Below are 19,505 nucleotides of genomic sequence, written 5' to 3' on the forward strand. Positions count from 1 at the left end.
CCACCCCTCTTTTTTTATTGTTTGACTTCTTTTTTGTTCCCTTTTGTTCATTAATGTGAAAACATGTTCTCCTGTACAGCCAGGAAGGACAAGGTCCAGCTACTATGACATCATAACATCTGCACAAAGACAATCCCTGCGCTATTGCACTCAATAACTCTCCCCTCTCCTCTGGTATCCGCTGCATAAAAAGCACAGTAAAAGATTAAGACTGGGAGCTCGTCTGGGCTATTGCTCCACTGGGAACGGGTCAGCAGATCAATACAGCCAATGTGTCTGATAACATTAGACCACCCTTAATGGCACTAATGAAGAGAGAGTTAGGTCAGGGAAAGAGTTACAGCAAAGATGGGTTCATTAGATACGATGTAGTTTTGCCACTTTGGGGTTTTTTTTTTTGCACTTTGAATTTTGTTGTTACTTTTTAGCACAAATCAAACATGGCATTATATTAATTAAGTGTGAAAAATGATCAGCGTGACTCTTTTAAACCAATAAAGATTAACGCCTATCAAAAGAATAGCATTTAAAGCAAGCTTCACAAGAAATAGAGCCAACAAGCCTTTCCCCCCAGTTTTTGCTCAGTTGTGTGCCAGTAGAAAGAAGAAAAGATGAAAGCAGACGCACCATCAGAGTCAAGTTTCTAAACTAACCAACTCTTGTCGGTGTCCTTTGTGACAATAGGTCACAGTGTGCCGAGAAGGACTCTGATTGAAGGGAGTGTTATCAGTGTTCAAATGTCAAGAGAAACTACATCTCAGCAGACTTGCCTCTGACATTATAATAAATCACACCCCATTGTGCTCCATGTAGTCTCACTCACACACAGGCACACACATAGACACATATAAAGAGAGAGAGAGCAACCTGCTGCTGAAAAAGCCTTGTACTTGGCAGGATCTCTGCACACACACACACACACACACTACTTAACATCACCAGTGCCAGTTTTGATAAAGATGAAAGGAGGTGATGCACAAAAGGAGGCAGTGAGAGGCAACGTACCTCACAACGGATGTCTCGGTTTTAACTTCAGGAGCTGCAGGAGACGCGCCGGTGAGGCGGGACTGTCGACTTCTCTCTGTCTTCTCCCTCTCTGTCTTCTCTGGGATGGAGGCTCAGGAGGAGAGCTGCTCCTTCGCTGCCTCCTCCCTGCCTCTGGCTCACTCTGCTACTGTCTCAACCCCTCTCACTATCATACCTCCCCTCCCTCCCGCCCATGCGGCTGCCCCCACCCCATCCTTTTCCCCCTCCTCTTTCAACTCCTCCCCTTTTCTAACCTGCTCCTTTCTGTCTTTCCTTTCTCCTACACCACCCTCAAACTCAAGGGTGACAAAAGAAATCAAGGCTTTTATCATTACTTTCAGCTTTGCTGCAAAGTATGTTGCCTTGGAACTGAAATTGCATCCAAAACTCATCGGCTAAGGTGAGTTTTCTGTACTCCAAGGTTAAGAAAATCCAATTTCTGAAACTCATGAGGCTGATTTTAACAATCTGATTATTTAAGAACGGACTAATGCTTAAAACTAACTAATAAAAATGTTTTTAAAAAAGGCACTATGGTTCCCCTGAATCAAACTTTACACAATTTTAAAAAACTATCCAGTCAATCAAATATATTTAATTTGCAGTATTCACCAAAGAAAGGATAGATTTCAGGAACAACATTTTTCATTCATTTTCTGCCCATCAACATATCTTTTAATCAATTCAACTCCATATTTTATTGATGCTCCAGTGTAACATTGGTGAATGACTTTATCATTTATTGATCGGTATCTTTTTAATAAGGGAAATCAATCCCAGAAGAGACAGGGGAGGATTAAAAATTGGTTGAGGGGATATTTAAGGATTCGAGAATGTCTGACTGTGAAGAGAAACTGCTAAAGTAGTGGACTGAAATAAGAAAGGTTGGTACTTATTGCACAAAGAATTAAAAAAATCCAACAAAGATTTGCATCTGGATTTTCCACATCAAAAATACAAAGAATCATTTGCTCCCTGCTTTTTATTTGAATATCTGCATCTGAAGACCACTCCTGGATTCCTCAGCACCGACCAGTTCTTGGTCTTTTTTGTCTCCTTTTCCCCTCTCTCACATCGACAGCCCTTCGCTGCCTCGGCCCCTGTTTCCATAGTGACACTTTCCCCGACTCTGGCTCGACATAATCAAGTGAACGGGATGGGGGTGGAGGTGGGGGCTGGGGGTGAGAGAGGGAACTGTGAGCAGGGTGCGGGCGTGAGAGGTTGAAGTAATGGCCAAGATGAAAAAGATTGGAAAAAAGAACATCCCCAAAAAACTGGCAAATAGCGAGAGAGATAAAGGAGCAAATAATGAATTAAGAGAATGTCAATAAAGAGAGTTTGTCAATGGCAAACAGTGTCTTTGCCTCGAGTCCATCTCCGCCTGATGTTGGGTTCTGATCAGGTGCTTTGCAAAGCCTTGGCATATGGCTAAAATAATTATCATGCTCATCAAACATCTAGATGGCCACTTGTTCTCTGTCACAATGCTCCCACCAGAGCAGAAATGAATTATGGGAGGGTTGATCCATCTGAATTTTAATGGGAGAGGTGCTCAGCAGGGGTTTACCGCATGATGCCAGGGAGAGATAGTGTGAACCCACTTGAATGTCAGAATAAAATTATGTACACCATGCAGACTAAATGTGAGAAAACTAAACTAGAGTTTTAGCCATGCTATCGATGTAGTATAGCAGGGCTAACTCGTGGCACATCAATATTTTTGCTGGCTTTTTTGGACATTTGTGTCGCTGTAACGACAAATCTGGTTTGGTTATCCACTAACTTTTCCCGTTGCTCAAAAATGAAGTTAACATTTCTGGTTTGCAGTGAAATGTGTCAGCAAGATGGACTGCCATGAAATGTTGTGCAGACTGGACGAAAATATCCAAGTTTCTACTGGATCACAGACTTAATATAAATATAGATGCTGAGTCACTACTTTCTGTGACTGTGCAAAAGTTAAGGGAGAATTTTGTAGAAACAGGTCATACTTTTCTCGGTCATTTGCAACTGGAGCATTGGTGAAGTAAGCCCATTAGGGCTGCCATGATGACTGGTGTTTTTAGGCCTCTAGTCAAAAATGCTGCCCCTTGTCACCTCTGAATTTTTCAACTGGGCATGACAAGCCTCTGATTGAGGAGACTGTATGCTCATACGGGGACCAGGCCCTACCCTGATGCTATTGACTTTTTTCTCTAAATGGGACCATTATTTACAAAATAGACTTAACTCTGTTTAAAATAAATTTCTGGCTCTCACTGGGTGAAATCAGGTGCTGTAGGCCTGGCTGGGGCTTTCTCAGTCCTTTTCCCAGTCACCGTCATCAAACTAGCGACCACTCACAACTGGTCAGGGAATATATATTCATCCTCATGGTTGTGATAGTTGTGGGCTCATCTCTAGGCCTTATTCACTTAATCCTATATTGTCACCATGGTTGTCACACATCCACAATGGGGGACAAGTTAACATTACATAGTTAGTCTTCAAAACCTCATCAGACATCTACATCATTCCAATCAGAGCTTTTTAGGCGAACCAGGAATCACCCCCTGCTGGCCAATACAAAGAATGCACATTTAAGTCACTTGCACATTGCCTGCAAATTTCTGGAGACTGGATGGTGTAGAAAGGTGTACGTTAATGTTTAACTGTGCTTTATGTTTTAGATTGTAAAACAAATGCAGCCACTGTCACTTTGCGTTTTGAAGCCTTAATGTTCGTGTTTCTAGTGCCTCCCATTTTGGTTTTGTGGAGCCAGAAGTGACCTTACATGGAAAAAAGAGTGGCAGGATAATTTATCAGCTAGCGCTAACAGGCATGGTCAGCAAGCTGCATTCATGAACTCCATGAGGACCAAAGCCAGAGACACATATATGCTAATTAGTCCTCGGTAACAGACCAGTAAAATACAAGAAAGAGAAAAAAAAATCTGACTGCTTAGATGGGCTGTACCACTCAGGTGTTACTTTCAGAAGGACCAGCACCTCAAACGCTGAGGAGTTTAATGACTCCAGCTGCCTGTTTCAGGACACCTGTCAATCAGAGGGCCACACTCTTAACTATATTATCCAAATGGATGAGTTAATTAAAAAAAAAAGAATTTGTAATTAAAGTTGTTTTTTGTTTTTTTTACCATGCTGTAAACACATTTTTTTTTATAAGTAATGTTAAAACTGTTAAAACTGGACTTCACTGGAATAACAGTGCTTTTAGATTCAGCTTTAAGTGGCCACTGTAAGATCCGCAATTTTTGCCAGTTCCACATCATTTTTTACCCTGGATGTTGCAGCTTGGCCCCAACTGCTAATATAAAAGGGGAGTAGTTTATTACCTATCAGTAATAAAACAGAGACGCATCCTTATTAAAACACACAGCTTCCACTGTCTTCTTTACTGTGATTCTGCTCATTGCAGGGACAAATGCTTAACAAATCTGTGCAAATAGCACAAATACACAAGTATATGTGTGCTATAATTACTATTGTTTACTTTACAAACATCAGTGAATGTCCCCAAGAGGGATAAGAGAAGATTGTGTCGCTGCAGATTGTCATTTTGCAGGATTAATAACAATTGAAAGGGATTACTGTCAACTGCCATCCTTCCTGTGTGATCAAGGAGCAGAAGCAATATGGCTTGTGAATCTTCTAATTCTCTATCGATCCCCGAGCTGCTGTGTTAATGCCTGCCTCCCCCCACGACGAAGGTCAGGTGGCAGGGTCAGCCACTCATGGACCCAGAACAGATTTAGAGCTGTGATTAAAAGGACACTTCTGCTGGCAGGATGCTAAGGGTCACGGAGATCAAAGGTGAAACTTTATAGCTTACATGATGCTTTTTTTTTTACAGCACAGTTTTTCTGCTGCTGTTTTCCTCAAGGGAAACCAGCACTTTGAACACAAAAAGAAAATAAATTACACTTTATTACTGGTTTGAAAAGCAGAGCTGGTTATTATGCTACCACTTTGGAGCATATCGTCCTTTAACAAACAGCCAACCAGAAATTTAAAAAAAAGAAGAGAAAACCCCCTTTTTTTCTCACCCTTTTGTAAAAATAAATTACATGTTTATCCACACTTTCATTTAGAAAGCATAACTGTGAGTGGGTCGGCAGAAAAAACAAAAGGGAAAATATCTGGGGTATGTTGGTAATATCTTGCTTGTTGACAATTACCTCATAGGGTATAGATAATATTAGCTAATGTTAAGCCAGATACCTGAATTCACAACCATTTATAACAAGTCTTTGTTTCATTACTGTTTGGATTATTATCAAGAATCTTTATGACGATATAATGAAAACAATACGTTTTTCCTTTAAAACAAACTCTTTGTTATTAAGCATATTCAAAGTTCCCTTGAGAGTAGAGGGCTTAAGCATTTGTTGATAGCATATTTATTTTAAGAATAAGTAGTTTATGATCTGAGGGTGCTATATACGTTCACTGACCACTTAATCAGGTATGCCTGTTAACTGCTTGTTAACACAAATATCTAATTAGCCAATCATATGGCAGCAGCTCGGTGGAAATACATATGTAGACATGTTCCACATGGCGATTGTGGCTCAAGAGTTGGGAGTTCGCCTTGTAATCAGAAGGTTGCCGGTTTGAGCCCCAGCTTGGACAGTCTCGGTCGTTGTGTCCTTGGGTAAGACACTTCACCCGTTGCCTACTGGTGGTGGCGCCAGTGTCCGGCAGCCTCGCCTCTGTCAGTGCGCCCCAGGGTGGCTGTGGCTACAATGTAGCTTGCCATCACCAGTGTGTGAATGTGTGTGTGAATGGGTGGATGACTGGATATGTAAAGCGCTTTGGGGTCCTTAGGGACTAGTAAAGCGCTATACAAATACAGGCCATTTACCAGGCCATTTTACTGAAGTTCTAAAGCATCCGAATGGGGAAGATAGGTGATTCAAGTCACTTTGAATGTTCTGTTCCACTCCTTTATAACGAAGAACAGGAAACTGAGGCAACATCAAAATTTGGAAAAATGTTGCTTTATTTGGATGGTAAGGTCAGAATTTGGCATGAACAACATAAAAGCATGACTCCATCTTGCTTTGTATCAGTTGTTCAATGGTAGTAGTGAGTGGCTCCCCCTTCTGTCCATGAAGCCAGGTAACACACACCAATTAGTTAAACTGCAGGAATGTCTTAAAGACATAAAGACCTGGATGGCCGCTAACTTTCTGCTTCTTAATTCAGATAAAACTGAGGTTATTGTACTCGGCCCTGAAAATCTTAGAAATATGGTATCTAACCAGATTCTTACTCTAGATGGCATTACCTTGGCCTCCAGTAACGCTGTGAGGAACCTTGGAGTCATTTTTGACCAAGACATGTCCTTCAATGCACATATTAAACAAGTATGTGAGACTGCTTTCTTCCATTTGCGCAACATCTCTAAAATTAGAAATATCCTGTCTCAGAGTGACGCTGAAAAACTAGATCATGCATTTATTACTTCTAGGCTGGACGACTGTAATTCATTATTATCAGGAAGTCCTAAAAACTCCCTGAAAAGCCTTCAGCTAATCCAAAATGCTGCAGCAAGAGTACTAACAGGGACTAGAAAGAGAGAGCATATTTCTCCCGTTTTGGCTTCCCTTCATTGGCTTCCTGTTAAATCTATAATTGAATTCAAAATCCTGCTCCTCACATACAAGGTGTTAAATAATCAGGCCCCATCTTATCTTAATGACCTTGTAGTACCATATCACCCTATTAGAGCACTTTGCTCTCGCACTGCAGGCCTACTTGTTGTTCCTAGAGTATTTAAAAGTAGAATGGGAGGGAGAGCCTTCAGTTTTCAGGCCCCTCCTCTGTGGAACCAGCTTCCAGTTTGGATTCAGGAGACAGACACTAGCTCTACTTTCAAGATTAGGCTTAAAACTTTCCTCTTTGGTAAAGCATATATTTAGGGCTGGACCAGGTGACCCTGAATCCTCCCTTAGTTATGCTGCAATAGACGTTGGCTGCCGGAGGATTTCCATGATGCATTGAGTTTTTCCTTTCCAGTCACCTTTCTCACTCACTATGTGTTAATAGACCTCTCTGCATTTAATCATATCTGTTATTAACCTCTGTCTCTCTTCCACAGCATGTTTTTATCCTGTTTTCCTTCTCTCACCCCAACCGGTCGTAGCAGATGGCCCCGCCCCTCCCTGAGTCTCTGGTTCTGCCAGAGGTTTTCTTCCTGTTAAAAGGGAGTTTTTCCTTCCCACTGTCGCCAAAGTGCTTGCTCATAGGGGGTCATATGATTGTTGGGTTTTTCTCTGTATCTATTATTGTACGATCTACTGTACAATATAAAGCACCTTGTGGCGACTGCTGTTGTGATGTGGCGCTATATAAATAAAACTGAATTGAATTGGCGCACTAGTCTGGGGGAGATTTTCTTGGTACAGTGGAGCCATTAGTACCAAATGAGCATGCCATAGCCCACCTGGGTATTGGCCATCCCTTTATAACCACAGTGTACCCATATTCTGATGGCTGTTTCCAGAAGAATAACTCACCATGTCAAAAAGCTCAGATCATTTCACACTGGTGTCTTGAACATGGCAGTGAGTTCGCTGTACTCAAATTGCTTCCAGTCGAGATCTCAATCCAACAGAGCACCTTTGGGAGGCGGTGGGACAGGAAATTCACATTATAGTTGCTGCCACCAAATCTGCATCAAGTGTTTGATGCTGTCATGTCAATATGGACCAAAATCTCAGAGGAATGTTTCCAACACCTTGTTAAATCTATGACATGAAGAATTAAGGCAGCTCTCAAGGTACTAGGGGTCCAGCCTGTTAGTAACAAGGTGTAAATAAGAATGTGGCTACTGAATGTATCAGATATATTTGGTTTCTTTTAAATCAGGACACTTTTTATTTTAATGGCTGGTGGAGAAAGTTCAAAAACATGTAACACAAAGTTAGAGTTTGATTTCTATTAATTGGCAGCAACGTTTTAATAATGTATTTGGTATATATATATATATATATATATATATATATATATATATATATATATATATATATATATATATATATATATGTGTGTGTGTGTGTGTGTGCTCTATACCAAAAAGGCTGAGACGGAGCTGAAAATGAAGTGTTTATGTAAATGTTTAGGCCTCCCTATTGGAGCTAAATGCCCATTCAGTCTTACTTCGGCTGTCTTGTTGTTGTCACCTTTACATATTTGTAAAAAGAAAATTGCAAACCCACTTACTGTGAAAAAAAAATTATCTGTTGGGCTTTCCCCTAACGACCATGTTGGCAACATCCGTATCATCTAATTTGGTGATACCTCTGCCTCTAAGAGTGCTACCTGGCCAAGCACAAAGTTGTCGGAAAGATTTATGTCTCTCTAACTCTAAATTCCAATCTCAGCCTGTTAGTTATCCCCGGCTTTAGTTTAGTTGGCAGAATGATTGACAGCCAGCTGATTGGGGAGCTGCGGATTTCTGTGCCCTCAAGTCAGATTCTGGGGGGATTCAACCAATTACCGCTCAAGGGCATCAAGACAAGGTGCAGAGGGTTGACGCCAGTGCAGGTTCTACTCTAACCTCTAATGGCGTTTGTGCACGCCAGAGGGTACAGTAGGATGCAGAGAAATGTAGCAGCAGATATTACGGTAACACAATGAGACCTGGCAGGTTATGTTTCTTGTAATTGGAAGAAAGAAATTGTTTCAAGGTTTCTTTCCCAGGCTTTAGAAACAAAGAGGCAAGAGGTGAACGATGAGCATGTGTCATTGTTGTTTAATATACAGTGTGCACTGTATCTGCTGGAAGCAAGCAATGAGCAAATGCATGCAAATTTGCAAATTCTTAATCATTTCCTTGTAATTTCAGTGTAAATTGTCCAGGGGGTACCCCGCCTTTCTTCCTCATCCAACCTTGAATTGGATAAGCAGAGAAAGATGGATGGATGGTTGGAATATGGGCATAGAGCCGTTTTCAGTTGCTTTTTGGTTGGATTTAGGTTTAATGTGGTTTGGTTTAGCAAAATCTCTTGGTTTAAACTGAAATGCATCCTTTCCCACCAACAACTTTAAACATGCAAAAAGCTTCACCTTCTTTTTCTTTATCACCAGGGTGACACTCCATTATACCCACCCACTCCAACCAACTCATCCTAATATATGCTCCTGAAAAGGAGGCACCAGTTTTATATGCCATTTTTTGCACAACTGCAAGAGATCACCAGTATCACTATTGCACATACACTGTGCAATGACTTAAAGACTCTTAATATGCAAGCAATTAATTGGAGGTTAGGTAGCTGAGTAGTCACTGTCCCCAACATCCAAGTAAAGTTCTTTGAAGGAAACTTGATTGGGAAAGTTCAAAAGAATCTCAGATATTGCATTACTAATATGTCAGTATGGGAATTTTATAGCAAAATATAAAGACTGTCCTCACTCAGCTAAAATGTTAAATCCCATCTTTAGGAAATTTATGAATCTGTTATAAAAAGCTACAGCAAAACAGTATAAATATAGAGCATCTATATTATATTAACACCTCTGGAGCAACTATTTAATGGCAGTGTGGACTTCTATGTTCTATTAAAAGGTGTAACTCAGCTTGTGCCAACTTGAGTTATTAGAGCATCTGTCTTTACACCCAGTTAGTACATTTGGCTTTCATGCTGGAGATTTACAATTAAGAATTAACTGCAACAGAAAAGTAAAAAAAAACAAACATAAATAAAATCAATAAAAATAGTTTTACGAAGGATTCACGTTGATTTAAAGCGACCACAGTAACAAAATGTCACTGAATATGTGACAGAGACTGAAAATGTTCATTCTTTGATATCATCGCGTATTAGAGATGCCGTGGTCTGCTGCTGCATAGGGTGTGTGCACACATGTGTGTGAAAAATGGAGCACAGAGGGAGAGCAGACACCAACTTGTAAATGATGTCTTTCATCTCTTGACTTCAGATGTGGCTGTCATCCACTTCCATTATACGGCAGGATGAAGTGGGACACACACGACAGACTGTAAGACTGGAGTGTGAGAACAAAGGAAGCTGAGACGTGTGTGCATATGTACACACACACACACCTTCTTGGTTTGGTTATGCGCGTCATAATCACAGATACTGGAAGGAATTCTTCTTCTTACTTGAACTTGCAATAGAAGATTTCAGAGCAGATAATCTCAGGGATGTCTAGGTGTGGAAAATGAATGAGCAATACTCTCAACACCCTCGGCAAACACCACTGTGGTGCCCTTGAGGAAGCCACTTAAACCCCAAATCGCTCCAGTGGAGCTGCTCTTTGGCCAGCAGCAGCAGACTGTGGCTGCACTGAGTGAATGTCTGCATGAAGTTGAAGAAGGCTGAAAAGGAGCCAGCGAAAACCCTCCTAGGATATATATATATATATATATATATATTATAAGGAATCTCAATTGGGGCATTACTCAGAAATGGCAATTCATTCAAGGCAAAGCCACAAGGTGTAAAATAAAAGTCCCTCTGGGAAATTAAAGTCTGATAAAACAGGACATTCCCATATTACAGTAATACAGCCATCTGTGTTCACCTTAGGTATCCCGGATCTCTGGGAAATTCCTTTCACTCTGTGCTATCTGAATATTTTCAGCGGTGGCTTGGACAGCTGTCAGCAGGAACCACCTGGAAACTAGTGTCTTGAAAATCCAATTTACGAGAAAATTTCCATTTGACTGAGTAAATGGCTGCTCTACAGGTGGAAAAATACAGCACAGTATATCCAAATACAACATTTAACATTGAGTTTTTCCTTTCCAGTCACCTTTCTCACTCACTATGTGTTAATAGACCTCTCTGCATTTAATCATATCTGTTATTAACCTCTGTCTCTCTTCCACAGCATGTCTTTATCCTGTCTTCCTTCTCTCACCACAACCGGTCGCAGCAGATGCCCCCCCCCCTCCCTGAGCCTGGTTCCGCTGGAGGTTTCTTCCTGTTAAAAGGAAGTTTTTCCTTCTCACTGTCACCAAAGTGCTTGCTCATAGGGGGTCATATAATCGTTGGGTTTTTCTCTGTATCTATTATTGTACGATCTACTATACAATATAAAGCACCTTGAGGTGACTGCTGTTGTGATTTGGTGCTATATAAATACAATTGAATTGAATTGAATTGAATTGAACAAATGTAATAAGTGCTCAGAGCGCATGCTGGCAATGTCTTTGATACTTTACCAAGCGTGTGAACTCCTATAATAACAGTCTGACATTTCTCTTCTGATATGTCAGGTCATTGTAGAGATATGTTCCCAAAGACACACATATAATACCTAAAATCAGCACACACAAAAAAAACAAAAGTGCAAGAATGACATTGAAAAGCTGACATATTTCCATAATTTTGAAATATGCTTTTCGATTAGAAATGATTCAAATTAAGTAAAGAATTAAAAATGTATCCACATAAGAGAGATTACTTATATAAATAAAAAGAACAGGAAGGAACTTCAGTTAGTTATTAATAATTTCAAATACTTATATTAGCAAAACATTATATTCAAATTCGTAAATTAAAGAATTAGTGACATTAGAGCTCACCTATAGTACCTGGGTCAAAGTCCAGCAAATCTGTCATGGATAGGATTGGTTAATAATAATACTAAGCTTCATGAAGCTTATAATAATAAGCTTCATGATATACTACACTACCTCTTGGTTAACACATTGTCATGGCATAAAAAGTTTCTGGTTTGATTAACATGCTTTGGATGGTTCATGGGTGTAGAAACTACTAGTTGTCTCAAAATAACCAAGATATAACAGATCTGGGTTTATAAGTACTTTAGAAATGCCTTAAAGCCCCTTAATCCAATAATTCAATGGATAATAAGTTGATAGATTCATCTCTTTTACTCTTTTTCTTTAGGAACAGATGAGCGTCCGGTGATCTAATGTGACATTCCGACTAGTTATTTTTTTAAATGGATGAGAAGTTTTGGTGGGGGGGGGGGGGGGGGGGCTTTTTCTGGGTGTTTGTTCAGCTTTGTTTGATAAAAGAAAAATCCTATTTCCTAAGGCAGTCTCTTATTCTGGTTTAATCTGAGCTGAAAACACAATTAGATAAACCAAAATACTTACAATTTACAGAGCATCAGGGCGACAGTGTTAAATAAGTTTCGTAGACATGAGCTTGAGGAAAGAGACAGAGGAGAAGGGGGGCTGCAAAACTGATCTTAATGAGAGCTGCAGAAGAGGATAAGCAGCACTCTTCACCTTACATACCAAGACCCTGGCTGCTGAGACGGCTTCATTAAGCCCACCAGACTATGGACTGTCACTCTTGAAAACGGCCAAGGCGGCTAAAGGAATGGGAAACAACAACACAGTAATAACGTTGACATTTACAATAGGCGTTGGATATCATATCCAATTTCTCCCTGCACACCCTTAATTCCTTTTTAATTGCTTTTCCGTGTTGGTTCCGGGATAAGGCTGTCTCTCTTCATTTGTGAAAGTTGAGAGATGGGGACAGTGGTGTGTATATGAACAGCTGATGATGGTGTGGTGGCGTGCATGTGTGTGCAGTAGTGGGTGAGGGGCTGGGGTATCAGATGCTAAAGCGGGGCTGTTGCAGAGAAAGCTGAGATAATTGCGAGCGGTTTCAAACAAATCAAATACTGTTTAAAAGAGTTTTGATTTAACGCTCCAAATCTAACTCTGTAAAAACGTAAGAATTAAACGATTATCATACAGTCTGCATGATTAATTATCAGGCAGCATGCTACTGAACACTCATCCTTAAAGGATGAATTATGGTGCTAAGGAGAACCAAGAGCCAAATACTTCTTATATTCATAGTATACTCCCAGAACAGAGCCCACAGGACCGTTAATAACCTGCATAAATCAATATAATTTGACCAGAAAGTAAGTCTGGATCTAGCAGTGAATTTAACGTGGTTGAACCCTGCACTTCAAGGAATAGTTCAACATTTTGGGAAACGTGCATTTTCAATTCATACAGCAGGCTCCATGCCACTTTCGTGTTTGTACATTATGAAGCTGGAAGCAGTGGACAGTTAGCTCATATCCACAAACACTGGAGGGAGACAGCTAGCCTGGCTCTGCCCGAGCCAAGTGGAGCAAAGTGTTTGTCAACCAGCAGCTCCACGACTCAACAATAAAACCAGCTTATTTTATGTGTCAAAAATAAATAAATACATAAAGCAAACCAACAAATTAAAAAAAAATAAATAAAAATGATGTAGTTTTTTGTGTGATTATCATTTGAAAGTGCGTCTGGCTTTGTCTAGTATGTAAATCTAAACAAGGTGTTATTTACGGTGCTTATGGGAGAGGTTTAAATCTTCTGTTTCAGCAACAAATGCATTTCCCCCCAAAACCTATAATAATAATAATAATAATAATAATAATGTTTTTTTTTTTTAAAAAAATCATTCTAATAATTTGGCGGACATAGTGTAGTGTTATAACAAAGTTCCATAAAACCACAACTTGTTTTTGACAAGAGAAACACAGGTTAACTGTTAGCAGTGAACTTCTTCTTGTACATCCTCACATTTTCTGCACACATATCCGATTTTTCCACCAAAGTTAGGTACCCAATTCCACCAAAAAGTGCCTGCAAAGCTCCAGCAAAGGATTGAAACCATCAAAATTTGGAAGTGCATTTTCCCTTGGACAAAACCTAACAGGAAGCATAGTATGAACAAAGCGTCCGTTTTACTTTATGTTCTTTTAAACACTGAACAGTAAACAACATCAATCAAGCATCAGGTCCATCACGCTGCTGAGTGACTGACGGCACAGCCCACTGCACCACATAACTTGGCAACCCTGGAGTTACTTTTATCCAGCAGAGTGTGTGGTGGTTAATCAAAGCCCATAATTTCCATAATTCATGGATGCCCATCTGTTTGCCACCTACTCCCATGCCCAGTGCAGAATAAACAAATTCAGGAGCGGGGCCAGGGGGCTATTTAATGACAGCATCAGCCGTGGCTTGTGCAAATATCCACACATACACACACGGCAGGGAACGCGCGCTCGCCACGCGCACACGCAGCATAGCCTAATCAATCTTCCGGCATGAACTATAATTTATTCTCAACACAACTGTTCAATCTATCTAAGGTGTGATATCTGCATTGTAATTTACAAAGTGAGGTTAAATAATTAGGCTTCACCAGACTACCACTCATCCCATTCACACTGTGCCTTTACAACGTTCTCTCGCAACCGATCTCCGCCCAGACGATTTCTCACAGAAGTCTTGTCATAGTTCGTCACTGTGCAGAGTTTCTTCTGATAAAACACTTGATGTTATTGCAACCCTGTGGAGAGCTCTGCTTTTGAATCCAGAGAGCTCAAGATAGAGAAATACGTCGATGTGGGAGGAGGATTTGTTGTGTGATTTAGAGATAAATACCCCTCTAAGCTGACATGTTAGTGGTAATAAAGCCTAAATCTGACTATATCTGACTATAACTGACTGGGATGATTCAACTTTTCTTATTTTACAACATTTTGTAGAGTGTAATCAGTTTTTTATATTCACTGAATAGCACTAATAACAAGGTAACATAACATACAAACAGTGGTGTTGTTAGGATAAAACAATGCACCTATTTATATGCTCACTGGCCAGTTTATTAGGTACACCTTCCTAGTACTTAGCAAGGTGTAACCTTTGATCAACTGTACTGCAGCTTAACTCAAGATTCATCCGACCAGGAAATGTTTTTCCAGTCTTCTGTTCACCAATTTTGCCAACCCACTGTGGTCTTCTGCTGCCTTGGCCCATCTGCTTCAAGGTGTCATGTGTTATGCATTAAGAGATGCTCTTCTGCATACCTTGATTGTAAGGAACAGTTATTTGAGTTGCTGTTGCCTTCTTGTCAGGTCTAGCATCAACAAAACATCTTATTTCATTGTTATCAGACCATTACCTTCTTTGTAAACCTGAGATGTTGTTGTTTCTGCAGTTTCTGAAATACTTAGATCAGCCTGTGTGGCACCAACAACTGTGCCACATTCAAAGTCACTTAAATCACCTTATTTTCCCCCATTCTCATGCTCATGTTGAACTTCAGGAGGTCTTCTTAACCATGTCTACATGTCTAAATGCACACTGAGCCATGATGTTTGCTGATTACATATTTGCATTAAGAAGCAGTTTAGCAGGTATAGCTAATGCTGTGGCCGGTGAGTGTATGTTTGAGGTATATAGGTTGCAAAATTAAGTCATCTTTGATAATCCCTTTAAATGAAGTGTAGGTTTCCGTTAGCACTTACCTTGCACAAAATGTTTACACTGGAGTTTGTGAGCTGCAATCTAAACTCTAATCCCATTTTCTCCTCAAGCGTCCATTAAAAATCACTCACACTAAACATGTTCTAAAAATAGTTTTAACTGAAGAAGATGGTCGTGTTTTAATGGCTGGAGGCTTAGCTGGTGCCTGCGTGCTCAGGGCTGCTGTCATTTACTTATGAGATTTATTCCCTAATGATATATACAGTATGGCACAGTAAAAATAGCAAACTGGTGAATGTAATGATGGTACCTGATAAACAATAGGAGACAAGTGGGGTTTAGAAGTAATCAGGTCAGATAAAGTTAACAGCATTTAAGGCTACAAATCTTCAAGTATCTTCTGGTGTGAGAAGGTCACCAATGTAATCAGAGCCCCTCTGACCCAGCTGTTGAGCTCCATTTGAAGTATTAAAGTTATATTACAGTGGTGAGAGCGGGAGAAAGGACTTCTGCTAAAAACACCTGGTGCGATAACCCAAGTTTGCTAACTTTGTAAAGTATCAAAAGTATGCCTCCAAAGTTGAAAACAACCCTTTGAAATTGGGTCCTTTTGGAGAAACTTTTATTCCAGTCGATCTCAACTCTCTGTCTCCAAAACAAAGCCTGCTGGCCGGAAAGCTCAGAATGATTCTGACAGTTACTCGATTTGCGGAGTGAAAAATAAGGAGACTACTGCGGCTGTGCTTCCTACAATTCAGAAACATATTAAAAATTAAGTTGTTTTTATCCTTCACAGATTTAGAGAAGGTCATCGCGCTTGTATCTTATCTTGTTTAACTGCACGAGTTGCCCACGCATCTGCAGCTTGGTCAGGAGGACTTTTTTTCTGCTGGAAAACTGAGTGCTAAATATTCAGAAGTAGACCTGGCACACACAAATGTAAATGTACCATTCCTCAGATGAAAAGTCACTTTGTTTTTGCTTTTTTCATTTATTTTTAAGCTCATACTACCAGGATTGGGAATGTTGGTTGCAATTTAAACTTTTGGGAATGATGCTAGCAGCACACATTTCTTCTCTCTTAAGTAATCTCTGTCCATCAAATACTGAATTGCCACCTAGGCAGTTGCCCCAGGATGCTACTTCAGCCTCCAACCCCCCCACGTTTGCAGCGTGTCACTTGGGTTTCAGTAATTGACCAGTTGCTAAATCCCTCCCCACATGGCTACAACAGCTGTCGTGTAACTATTAGATTTCTTCACATGGTGAAGCTGTGTTCACTGTATGCAGCCTTGTTTTGTTTTAACAAAGAATACAGTAAAAGTTTAAAAAATGATTACATTTCCTCTTTTTTCTGCGCTAAAATTCACCTTCAGCAGTTAAAATAGTAAGCTAACAAGCTTGCTAGCTTAGCAATAAAAATGCAATTACATGTGTCATTTTATATGATCTATCATTTAAAAGAAGCCAGTTGGAAATAATAAAAATCTACCAGAAAAACCATTCAAACCAATTCTTGGCAGTAACATGAGCTATATTGATATATTAGCCAATAAACATGTTTGCTTATTGCATTTCTTCTATTGGTCACATGCAACAAAAGATGCAGAAGTGCTTTTTGAGCTTTCTCAGACCGGAGTCCAAGTACCAAATTTGTTTTTTGCAGACCATTGTGTTTCTAAGACGTGGCCTCCACCAGTTTTGATTGGCTATAATGGACAAAATATTGTAAACATTAAAAGTACAATAAATAGTTTACTCCTGCGAGCCTTGGTCTATTTTTTTTTCTCAAGATTGGTGAAAATTGTGCCACCTGTGAACTGGATCCTAATAATATACCATCCTATAGTGCTGTAATCTCATTGTGATCCAAGTAACACGATAACATACCATCCTATAGTGCTATAATCTCATTGTGGTCCAAGTAACACAATGACCCATCATCTTTCAAAAACATTTTTTTCCCTGTCCACTTCCACATTCTCTGGCAGAATGTGAAATTTCCAGCTTTTTCTCGTCAAAAATGAAAGAAAAAAATGGAGAAAAGTTAGCACAATAGTAGCACGGCATAGAAGTTTATTGATTTCTGGCATCTTGTTACAGTAGATAATAATTTCTTTATATATTTTACATTGTTCTCGATAGTTTTTATTTCTTCCATAAATAGTGGCTTAACAGTGACCCAAAGACTAAAACAGAATCAGTTCTAGTTCTGACAAAAATATTGTTAATGATTTCATAGTTAAAGAATACAAAACCATAACATTTTGAATATACAATTTGTCATGATGTTAGCCAAGCACAGTCCATCCAACAGTGTTTTGTAAATGCTTTAAGATGCGTTTCAAAAGCACGATTGCACTGCAAAATCATCGGCTTGAACGAAACCCCGGATTATGCCTCTTATTCTTGCCTCGTCTGGTGTATGTCTCCATAATACATGAGATACAAATTGCACTATATTCCATGTGAATCACCAGGCAACAGAAACACTTCACTTTGAGTACATCTCTTACTTTGGGGATGTGTGTTGTGTCGTATCTAGGACCCCGTGCTACACGTTATACTTGTCAAACAGCTGTTGAAGTCCCCGAGAGACCAAACAACCACTTTAACTTGTCAAATGGCTCGAGACATCGTGAACGGCGTTTATCCATAATTACTTTCAGTCCATTCTTGTCTGGGTAATTCTGTGTATCCCTGAGCCACAACATTTTTTTTTTTTTAAATAGCTTTCAAAACCTCTTGATGGCTGTTTCCATAATGGCTCCATCATCTCATTTGTATATGCACTTTTGATAGCATTATAGACACCAATTATTGGCAATGTCTCTAAACATGAAAACAAGGAAAAGAAAAAAAGAGCAATGCAGGTAAACGTATTGCCATCTCTCTTTTACATTCGTGAATGTTATTGTTTGTTTGTTTTTTGCCAAAGTTAAATGAAAAGGCATGAAAACGCCATTTTTTGACTAAGCTCATTCGTCATCTACGAGGCAGAAGGGACAGTGCAAACCAAAACCAAAATGAGTCACGGCTTGCTGGGAAACCAGTGAAACCAGTCGCACATTATTGCATGCACACGCTGCCTATTGAGCTACAGCATTATAATCTAACATCTTAAGCACTCTGCATTTATCTGACTTCAATCTACTTTAGAAACAGTCCGTAGATTGATGTGATATGTAGAAATGTACAGTTTTTGTTCTCTTTATAAGGCATGCCATTGTGATTCCTTTCTCAGCAGGTCACAGCGTCTGTGTCACAGCTGGAGTTGCTGATAATGCTGCAATCCTCTGTAAATGTCCCCGGACAGTTTCAGAAGGCCACGGGTCGCCTTTGCACAGCAAAGCAAACAGTCAAGCGAGGCTCTTCACACCGGAGGGAGGGTTTCACTTTATTATACACCTGCAGCTTCTTCACATGGGTTCAAATAATAGTCGATAAGATTTGGAGCCTGCGAAATGAAGTTAGCTACACAGAGAACACAGCGAGGGAAATTCAGGTTTGTAAATGAGTGGAAAAGATTTGTTGTCGCCCAAATTAAATCAGCTCGAAAAACAGAGGGAACGTGCTTCTTCTGAAGACGGGATTCAAAGCATTAAACTGCGAGTGATATTCTCGGCTCTGAAACTTTAGTTATATTTGCCCACACACTTTTGCAATAAGCACCCGCAAGTTGCAAGTGGGAAATTTTGGCTCCCATCTTTGGTCTGGGGGACAAAAAACACACACACACCAAAAAAAAACAAAAACAAAAACAAAAAAAACAGGGCCAATATTGATTTTTTATTTAACATCTGCAATTTTTTGCAGTTTTCTGAGCCCATACTGAGGATCCACAAGCAGTTTGGGTTTCTCCAATTCAGCTGGCAAAGGTTCATACTAACATCTTCTATCTCAGACTTCTAATACTGTCTTTTGTGATATAAATGTCGTCTTTCTGCGTGAAAGAGCTGACCGTAAAATATAAAATATGTATGGTGTGCAGCGCAGCCACCATTTGAATGAAGCTGGTATTTTTATTAAGCACAAGCTGCACATACACAAAAAAATACATTCATTTAACCATCTGTTGTGTGACACTAACTTTGGTTCATAGAAGACATCTTAAGTTTGTTAGAAATCATAGGATGGTGTGTTGATATGTGTGCGTGTGTGTTCCTGAACACAGTACACAGTGAAACATATCAAACACTCTCACCTTAACACAATTAAAGCTAAAGTGCAGAGGCTTTGTTACA

General features: G+C 39.8%; 1 long non-coding RNA gene across 1 annotated transcript in view; it reads right to left on the minus strand.

The window, feature by feature from the left end:
- LOC147310397 (uncharacterized) overlaps positions 1-1,155 on the minus strand; it is a 60,420-nt gene extending 59,265 nt beyond the window's left edge. Inside the window, exon 1 of the long non-coding RNA XR_015125802.1 lies at positions 1,006-1,155. This is a non-coding gene — a long non-coding RNA (uncharacterized LOC147310397). The remainder of the gene's footprint in view (positions 1-1,005) is intronic.
- Positions 1,156-19,505: the final 18,350 nt, after the last annotated feature.

Source organism: Aulonocara sp. 'chitande type north' Nkhata Bay, linkage group LG17 (assembly GCF_057382095.1).
Source record: "Aulonocara sp. 'chitande type north' Nkhata Bay isolate Kocher_YH1m ecotype deep benthic linkage group LG17, A_spYH_male_GT1.1, whole genome shotgun sequence".
In the NCBI taxonomy this organism is placed as follows: domain Eukaryota; kingdom Metazoa; phylum Chordata; class Actinopteri; order Cichliformes; family Cichlidae; genus Aulonocara; species Aulonocara sp. 'chitande type north' Nkhata Bay.